This window comes from Pseudorca crassidens, chromosome 13, assembly GCF_039906515.1.
Source record: "Pseudorca crassidens isolate mPseCra1 chromosome 13, mPseCra1.hap1, whole genome shotgun sequence".
NCBI classification, from domain to species: Eukaryota; Metazoa; Chordata; class Mammalia; order Artiodactyla; family Delphinidae; genus Pseudorca; species Pseudorca crassidens.
This window is the reverse complement of record NC_090308.1, coordinates 60,537,169-60,547,660: the sequence shown is the minus strand read 5'-3', so window position 1 is coordinate 60,547,660 and position 10,492 is coordinate 60,537,169.

Below are 10,492 nucleotides of genomic sequence, written 5' to 3'. Positions count from 1 at the left end.
GTGGTGAGGCTGCATCTACAAACACCATCTACTTGGTAATTCTGCAGGCTATTGCACCAGCATGGTTGTTTTAGTGAGGGAGGTTAAAATCAATCATTCTTTTCACATTAGCTCCAAATATTAATAAACTGATGTTGCATTTTCTCCCTTTAACCTATGACATTCATCAGCTGTCTTTTGAGCACTAAGAAATCAGCGTCCAAGCTGAAATATCAGTTAACATGACTGATGAAGCAGAGAGGAATTCTAGAGCTGTCAGCCAACTATAATTATATACAATTTAAAGTTTTAAATCATAACTGTGTGATGAATGCCTCACTTAACACACCTAAAAATACGTTTGTGGTCAGGCTGAAAGTTTAACCAGTCCTTATGGCATACTAATTTACTCTTTCAGCTGTTCTCCATAGAATGTCTCAAGGTTGCAAACAGTTTTCTTAGTAGCAATGTACATAAATGAAGTCAATAACTCCTTCCCTTGACCTCTTGCTGACTTTTCTTTTTTCATTAAATAAAACAGACTGCTTAAAAATTCCAAATTTTATGATGAATTGTATTAGATACATTTTTCTTTTAACCTTTAAATATCTTCTGTTAATGACTTGTTACCTTTTTTCTGTCATTTAAATGAGCCTACCATACCAGATAGTAGTCGGAGTCTAAGGAACATGTTTTAGTTCAAGTTTCTAGAGGTTAAAAATTAATTTCATATCTAATTTATAATCTAGAGACAGAGCAAAATGTAACAATTTATTTTGCAATTTTTTTTTGAATTTTGGTTGGCAGGGTCGGGGGTGGGAAGAGGTAGCATTCAAGAATGCACAGTTCTTTAAATGTATTTAAGCAAAAGTAAGGGGAAGGGAGGTATGGAAGAAGGGAATTACAAGGAAAAAAGATTAATTTGGGAAAGAAAAACATTTTCATTAAGGCTTAAAACTCATGTATCAAAAACACTGCAGTGTTTTAACTGCACATTATTCTGAGTGCACATATATTAATAGCATTTTTCTAGTGTAAACAATAAACATTTGTGGAAAGTTTATCTTTATTGCACAGTACTGTGACTCCTTTCAAGCCTTAGTCATTAAAAACTATGATCTTGTACATGGGCTCGAATGGACATCTTCATGAGCTACTTGAGGTGATGAATCATAATATTCATGTAGCTCATTCCCCATGCTAGTTTTCACAAAGCGCAAAGTAGTACTAAGAGTAGTACAGAAGACAAAAAAATCACACTCTAAAGTCAACACGATTTTAATGAAGAATAGTGTATTTGTTCTCTAAGTGTAATGGAAAAAAACTGGTATTTTGCAGTGTTGAAAATGTAGAGAAAGACAGGGAAAGCTGTTTCATTATAGAAACGTTAGTCTATAATGGTCTAATATGATGCTGAGATCACCATAAACAGAATAGATTATTCAAATTGAATTTTCAAGGCTCTATTTCAGTTTTTGTTTTCTGTTTTATTTTAAAGGAACCCTAAATGGGCAATTGAGTCTAATTTCCAAACTTGTTCCACAGTTACATATTTGAATGGGGAAATTTTGTACACTAAAGTCTTCTATAATATTATTTCATGTTTGCAAAAAATTGAACTATCAAAACTAAACTCATGTTTGTCTGTGAATCTTTCAAAAATCAATTCTCAATCAATCTGGTCGCTATCAAGTAGAAATGATCCTAATGTTAAGATGTTAAGATCATCGCTAATTATTAGAGAAATGTAAATCAAAACTACAATAAGGTATCACCTCATGCCAGTCAGAATGGCCATCATTAAAAAGTGTACAAATAACAAATGCTGGAGAGGGTGTGGAGAAAAGGGAACCCTCCTACACTATTGGTGGGAATGTAAGTTGGTGCAACCACTATGGAGAACAGTACTGAGGTTCCTTGAAAAACTAAAAACAGAGTTGCCATATGATCCAGCAATCCCACTCTTGGGCTCAAATCCTGAAAAGACGGAAATTTTAATTTGAAAGGATACATGCACCCCGATGTTCATAGCAGTACTATTTACAATAGCCAAGACACAGAAGAAACCTAAATGTCCACCAACAGATGAATGGTTAAAGAAAACGTGGTACATATATTCAATGTATTATTCAGCCATAAGAAAAATGAAATAATGCCATTTGAAGCAACATGGATGGACCTAGAGATTATCATACTAAGTGAAGTAAGTCAGAAAGAGAAAGACAAATACCATACGATATCACTTATATGTGGAATCTAAAATATGATGCAGATGAACTTATTTACAAAACAGAAACAGACTCACAGACATAGAAAACAAACTTATGGTTACCAAAGGGGAAAAGAGATAGGGGAGGGATAAATTAGGAATTTGGGATTAGCAGATACTAACTACTATATATAAAATAGATAAACAACAAGGTCCTACTGAATGGCACAGAGAGAGATATTCAATATCCGGTAATAAACCATAATGGAAAAGAATATAAAAAAGAATATATAGATACACACACATATATCTATAACTGAATCACTTTGCTGTACACCAGAAACTAACACAACATTGTAAATCAATTATACTTAAATAAAAAAATTTTTAGGGACTTCCCTGGTGGTGCAGTGGCTAAGACCCCCCACTCCCAATGCAGGGGACCCGGATTCGACCCCTGGTCAGGGAACTAGATCCCACAAGTCAACTAAGAGTTGGAATGCCACAACTAAAGATCCCGTACGCCACAATTAAAAGATCCTGCATGCTGCAATGAAGATCGGAGATCTCATTTGCTGTAACTAAGACCCAGTGCAGCCAAATAGGTAAATATTGAAAATAAATAAATAAAATAAAATTTAAAAATTTTTTAAAGATGTTAAACAAGGTCAAAGTTGTAGACCTGTCATTATGTCTTAATTTACCACATGCAAATCAAATTGTACATTCAATCACCAATATTTTACTTTAATTTATTGACCTACATAGGTTTGATGTAGTCTTTTATAGGCATGAAATTATATATGCTTCCTAAAACTTTCAAGAAAGCTTGCAAATTTTAAATATCTACTATCAGATATACAAAATAGCAGCACTTTCTCAGTAATAATGATGTCATATTAAATATTATGCCATTAACAAAGTTTAGCTCATTCTTAATAAAACTAACTAAACCATTAAAATCTATAGAATGAAATCTTTTCTCATATAAATCATATGGGGTAAATCACATGTTTTTATTGAACTACTTTAGAACAGCTTTCTTACCATAAGCAAAACCAACTTGAACTAAATTCATCTCCCCATCACAGAGTATTATCAAGCTGGTCACTAAGCTATAATTGGTCTATATTTTTAATATAGTTACAAAGGGATTCAAGGTCCTTGTTATTTTTTAAAACTCTGGAGGCTGGGATTAACATATACACACTACTATGCATAAAATAGAAGGCCAACAAGGACCTACTGTATAGCACAGGGAACTATACTCAATATTATGTAATACCCTATAAAGGAAAAGAAACTGAACAAGAATATATATATATATATATATGTGCATATATATGTATAACTGAATCGCTGTACTGTACAACTGAAACTTACACAATATTGTAAATCAACTATACTTCAATTTAAAAATTTTTTTAATAAATTTAAAAAAACTCTGAACTCTAAAACAAACAGAAAATGTAAAATTTTTCTAGAAATTTTCATTTAACAGCAGACGGTGTTAGGAGAAAAAAGAACATTTTGGACTAAATTAGGAGACTATTTTCAAGTGAGATGTAAAATGAGAAAAACATGATTGCCCACCAGAGCCTAAATCATAAATCATTTTCAAGGAAATCAATGTACATTCCTTTCTGTGTCTGGGATTTCAGTCCATTATATAATCCATCTTTCTAATACAAATGAAACTCTTTTATAGCCTTGCTAATAGAAAACTAATGGTAGGTTATACCTCAGATACCTCATTTATAATATTTCTATGCTTACCATTTTCTATCTCTATAAAGCTTCATTTTTATGTTCCACTGCATAATTTTTAAGGAAAGAAAATCTGTTCTAAATCATTAGTTTTGTGTATTAGAAAACATATATTCACTATATACCATGGCATGTTTTTAAAGTCAATTAAAATCAAAAGTAAATGTGTTGCATTAGATTTGCAAGGCCTAGTCTTTAATAATAATCTTTAAAAAGCATTCACGTAGATCTAAGCGGCTTTCATAACTTCTTTCAGGGTTGGATTTGTTCTGGAAAGAGAAATAACAATAGGATAGGATTAGATGACTATTGTGCTTTCATCTCTAGCTTTCAAATAACCATGTTATTTAAATTGAGGTAGGATTATGCTTTATTTTGTATGTGGAGGGTATCGAGATTCCGACGTCAAAGAACATAGAATCTAAGAGAAAACGTAAAATGTCCTCAAATAACACCAACACAAGATGAAAGCTAAAATCACCCATAAAGTGGGTGCCCATAAAGAGCAATAGAAGTGCAAGGGTTCCTTTCTGCTTGGGAGGAGAAGGGTCAGGGAGGACAGCCCAGAGGGAAGTGGTATTTGAGCTAAACCTTGAAGGATGAGTACAAGAACAGAGTGTCAAAGAGCATGGAACTATTCTTCACAGCACACTCATTAATGCCTAGTAGTATCTTTGGAACAGAGCACTGAGAAAGACCAGCTTGGGAAATATCACTGTACAAAACTGGTAGCCGTGATATCCATGAGGCAAGTAGGGGCCATGCTCTGAGCACTGTTGTTTTATTTTAACTACCAATTTAATTATATGATATTGATATATTCATTAATTAATATGGTAATATTTAACTCTGCAATCTAGGGCAAACCATATTTGTCTGTGGTATATTATTTACACATTTAAACTGTATTCCCTAAAAACCTTTTTTGACATTTTTACATCCATATTGAAAAATAAGATGTGTATGACATTACTTTGTGACATCTTTACCAGTTAGGGTTTCAGGGTTGGGTTAACTCTGTGAAACAAGATGGGAAGCATACTCCACCTACACACAGACTGGTGGTGTTAGATGTGGCATACAAATTACCTATGGCAAAAGAAGTTCAAAAGAATTCACCAATTAGGCATTCTGTTTCCAGAGGATTCAGCAGAGTTCTTGGATGATTTTTCAGGTGTTACCTGTTATTTTCTATTTTCTATGTAAGAAAATTCTGGGAATACATATATATGTATTTCATAGGTATATAAAAGCATACGGATATTTTCTAAATATATTAGCACAAAGCATAGCCCAGTCAATGTAGCTTGGTGTTAAGAGCCTACTTGAGTCAAAGTCTCTGGATTTGAATCCCAGAACTTGAATTCCAGTTCTACCACTTACTGAACATGTTAGATTTGGCAAATAAGGTTACTTCTTTCTGCATCACGTTTCCCAACAGTAAGAGAGGGTGTGTAATAGTACACATCTCTTTGGGTTGTTCTGAATGATTTGACACATATAAAGCGTATATGGAATGGAAACATAGTATTTAGTATTTCAACTTCCTGTGGGCTAAAATGAAAATAAAACCACCCCACGAGCGATAGACCTTTTGTATGATAATTGAGATTAGCTTTATTTAAATTTCTGGTTCATGCTTATGCAGCACGTGCTTTGGAACCCTTTAGCTTTTTGGGTCTCTCTCTGCAAGAATTTAATGATCTGTAACTAACACTTGATCAGGTGCTATATAAAAGGAACCTATGATAATTTTGTGATGTGAGGAATTCACTGTTGAGGTGAATGGTTTCACCTGCTAATTTATATATTTATCAGTAAGGTATTTAAGTTGCATTAACCATTCTGTTTGCTAATATGGTGGGGCACCTCCTGGGTTCGCTGCATCGGTATTTCTTGGAGAACATCAGGCCAGCCTCCTAATCTCTAGTTTCTCCCCGGGAGGTTTCACTTATCATTCCTCTATCCTCTGCCACTCAGAGTTGCATGTTCCATCTTACATGTTCTCAGAGCTCTCAGTTTTTTTCCTCAGCAATTTTCAGGATCACAATTGTACTTTGCAGTTATTTCTGTAATTAGTTTAAAGTCAGAATAGAATGCAGGCTCCATAAGCACATGGACTGTATCTGTCTTATTTACATGCTGTATCTTCATTACCAGTTTCAAAATCTGAGAACTAGTAGACACTTAATAAATATTTCATAAAATAAATGAATGAATAGATGCAGTTAATCAGTACTTACCAAACAGTACAATATAGTGCTTAATAATATAGACTTTGGAAGGAGAAAATTTTGATTTTGAGTCCCTCTCTGCCATTTTGCATGGATAAGTTTCCTCCAAGAAAGTTACTTACATCTTTCTAATATTCAGTTTCCTCATCTGGAAAAGGGGTGCAACAAAAATTCCTATCCTCACAGAACAATTGTGAAGTTAAAGTGTGATTGTATTCCTGAAAGTCTCAGCACAGCTGCCAGTACATAGAATACAATATACTGTGGTTATTATTATTAGGATTATTATTGAATAGGTTATTATACCTTCATTCTGACTATACCATTCATTCATATGAAATGAACTTCTCTATGTGACATTATTTGGTTTGTGTTTAAAATATATTTCTCTGGAAAAATTCTGAACATTAGTTTCTCTTTTGTTAAATGTATGTGTTTGCTGTGAACTAAGTCAGTTTGGTCCCCTATGATTATTAGATTCTTTGGACGGTAGTATTTCAAATGGCCAGAAATATCTCAAGACTGAAGAAGACTACAGGCCCTACCTCACTATCCAGTAACAGGCTGGATATTTCGGTCTCAGTCCTGTCACATCTGCCCAAATTAACAGCAAGTGGCACAAGAACAGTCATAGGATCTGCTCCTAGGAAGCTTGATGAAGTCCCAGCTCCCTGTCCTTTGAAGCAGTCTGGCAAGAAGAGTCACATGAGGCAGATGTGACAGTTTTCTAGTGGCAGAATCCAGCCAGGTTTTAATCAGAATCAGGTGATAGAATCCTTTTTTTTTTCCTGTGGTCATCTCAGGGCCAGGCTGAATCTAGGCCTTTGGATACTGCTCCAAGGGAATGAGCTCCTTGATTTTAAACCTTATTTATGCAAAGGCACTGGTGCTTGATTTATATCTCTGGCCAACCCACAAATCTTAAACATCAGTAATTTCACCAATGAAAATGATTTCTCACACCCCATTATACTGATTAGTAAACTATCTAGTTCTAACCAGAGATAAACAGTGTTGACTTGCTTATAACTGCTGCCTTTGGAGTCACAAATGACAACTCTAAAGAAGTCTTTCAAATTCTGATTACTCTCTTACCCACCCACCCACCCCATGTTAACAATTCTGGGGGCGTATGTAAATCAAAACTCACATACACAGCATTTTTAATTTAGCTGAAACATTTTAAAGTAAATTAAAGCAATGTAATGTATTTGCTAGATCATTTTACATTTAACTCTTTGCATCCTAGACATATTTATGTACCCTCTCTGTGCCTCAGTTTATATCTATAAAATGAAGATAATGATAGCAATTTCCTTACAGGGTTGATGTGAGTTTCAAATAAGTTAATGCCAAACAACCACTAGAACAGTCTGGCTTATACTGAGGTTCGATAAACTTTGGTAGCAGTTGCTACCAGTACTGCTGCTATTACCATTTTATAATTATGAATATTTATTGGGATTACAAGCAGATTTAAACAAATTCTCTGGGTTCTAGTTTGTAGTTCTTTTGGACGACATTATTTTTTTTCTGAGTTCTCAGAATCCTGCTCCGTTATTGTTTGTGGTTTTGTTTTTTTTTTTCCTTTTTTGTATCACTTAATTCTCTCTTGGTTCCTATATTTATTTTTCCCATTTACCCATTTATGGGAAGACAGAACTCTCCCTAGAGAGTATGGGTCAGAGGTGTGGGTAACCAGCAGCTTCCCCACAAACCCTTCTTGGACTGCTCAGGCAAGTCCCCAGGGAACTAGGGACTCCCTAGGAAATCAAATTTCCCCTCTCAGAATGGAAGCAAGAATGAGGGTTGGTATGTACTGTTCTTTGCCTGATTTCTGGTTTCTCTGAAGCAACGAACAAATGCCAATTGCCCTTATAGGTGTGAGACCAGGTTTTTTGTGGGTTTTTAAAAAAAATATTTATTTATTTGGCCGCGCCGGGTCTTAGTTGCGGCACGCGGGGTCTTTTAGTTGCGGCATGCGAACTCTTCGTTGCAGTATGTGGGATCTAGTTCCCTGACCAGGGATCGAACCCGGGCCCCCTGCATTGGGAGCGCAGGGTCTTAGCCACTGGACCACCAGAGAAGTCCCGTGAGACCAGGTTTTAAGCCTCCAGAACAGAAGCTCCCAACTCATGGCCCCTAGGTTAGATTTAGATGTCAGAAGTAATTGCTTGTCATACATAGTGCTTTTGTTGTTGCTCTTATTTGCTTTGTTTCATAGAATTTAAGTCAACATTTAAAAATTGGGAGATCTGGGCTTCCCTGGTGGCACAGTGGTTAAGAATACACCTGTCAATGCAGGGGGCACGGGTTCGAGCCCTGGTGTGGGAAGATCCCACATGCCACGGAGCAACTAAGCCCGTGAACCTAGAGCCTGTGCTCCACGATAAGAGAAGCCACTGCAATGAGAAGCCCACGCACCACAAAGAAGAATAGCCCCCGCTCGCCGCAATTAAAGAAAGCCCGCGTGCAGCAACGAAGACCCAACGCAGCCAAAAATAAAAATAATAAAAATAAAAAAATTTGGAGATCTTCCATTAAAACCCACATTTCAGGTTTCTCTTGAAATATGCAAAGATCAGGCAACAAACAAAAAAATTTGTGTAGCGCCAAGAAGCAGCTGCCCCTGCACAGAGGGCATGTGCTTTCAGTTTGCCTGCGTGCTTCCACCACGCATGGACTCCCCACCATAAGGTCAAGTAGTCTACATCTAATGGCTCTGTTCTTTCACTTATTCTAATACAGAATATTTCCTGTACTCAATCTACCTGTATCTGTATCCCATGTCCCCTGCCTTCCTTAATGTTAAAAGGGATAAAATGTCAGGCTTCCACCTATGGCCAACCCATCGCTTGTGCTGCTTTGAATTCCATTCTCTTTTTTGCATACTCAAAGATTTTGCACTCTCTTGAACTATCAGTTTTCCCCTCTCAACTGGCTTATTCTTATCAGCATGCAAACATGCAGTAATATCTTCCATTTTTAAAATACTCCATTTTTTCACAACCCACATCAAACTACTGCCACATTTCCCTTTCATAATAAAATTGCAACTAGTTGATGCATGAGTTGTCTCTCCCTCTTTTATTCTCTTTTCAAAGCCACTTCAATCAGACGTTTATTACCTCTACTCCTCTGAAACCACTCTTGTCAGAGTCCCCAATAACTTCCATCTTGCTAAATCCCAAAAGAAACTCTTTGTTGTTACCTTAACTAGACATCTCATCAGCATTTGAAAAGTTCTTCAATAATCCTTGTTTAAACACTTTCTTCTGTTGGTTCCCATGACATCACACTTTTATGTATTCCTCCTAACTCACTCACCCTTTTCAGGCTTCTTTGAACGGTTCTCTTCAACTTATCTGCATCTTACTTCTTACTCTTCCATCCATATTTAATGCCCTACATCTAATTCCTCACATCTCTTCTCTTCCCTCGCCTTACCCATGTTGTAGGCTTCGAATATTCCTCTATATACTGATAACACTCAGGATTCTCTAGTTTCAAATATTACACTGAACTCTGTGCTCATGACCCAGGCTAATTCAACATCTCCACTTGAATACAGATTAGGCTCTCAAGCATACATGTCTGAATCCAAACGCTTGAATTTCTTCTTCAGACCTGCTCTTGCCTCAATTATCCCCATCTCACTAAAAGGAACCACAATTATCCAGTTCTTTGTTCCTGACTCTTCTTTCTCTCATACCTGATACATAATCTATCAGAAAATCCACTCACGCTCCTTTCAAGATATTTGTCTGAATCTGACCACATCTCACTATGGATCATCACTAAAACTTTAGAAAAGGCTACTATCATCTTTCACTTAGATCATAGCAATTGTTACCTAACAAGTCTCCCTGCTTCTACTCTCAGCTTCCTAGTCAGTTATCTACCATAGTGACCTTTATAAAAGTTAAATCGTATCATATCATGGTCCTTGTTTAAAGCCATAACTAGCTTGACCAAATCACTTCAGTTTGCCTGGGACCTTGCTAGATTTAACATGAAATTTCTATGTTCCAGGAACTCCCTTCATCCAGGGCACTGAGGTAGTAGGTCACCCTATCTATTATGTACAGAAAAAAATAAAATCAGATAAAACTAAAACCCCTACTAGGCACTCAGTCAACTACATGATCTTGTCTCTGCTTTCCTCTTAAACATCATCTCCCGTTACTCTTTGCCTTAATCATTCTACTCTAGTCACATTGGCCTTCTGCTGTTATTCAAGCACGTCAGGATTGTCTCTGCCGTAAATATTTGTTGAATAATTGAATGAATAATATAAAGTAGG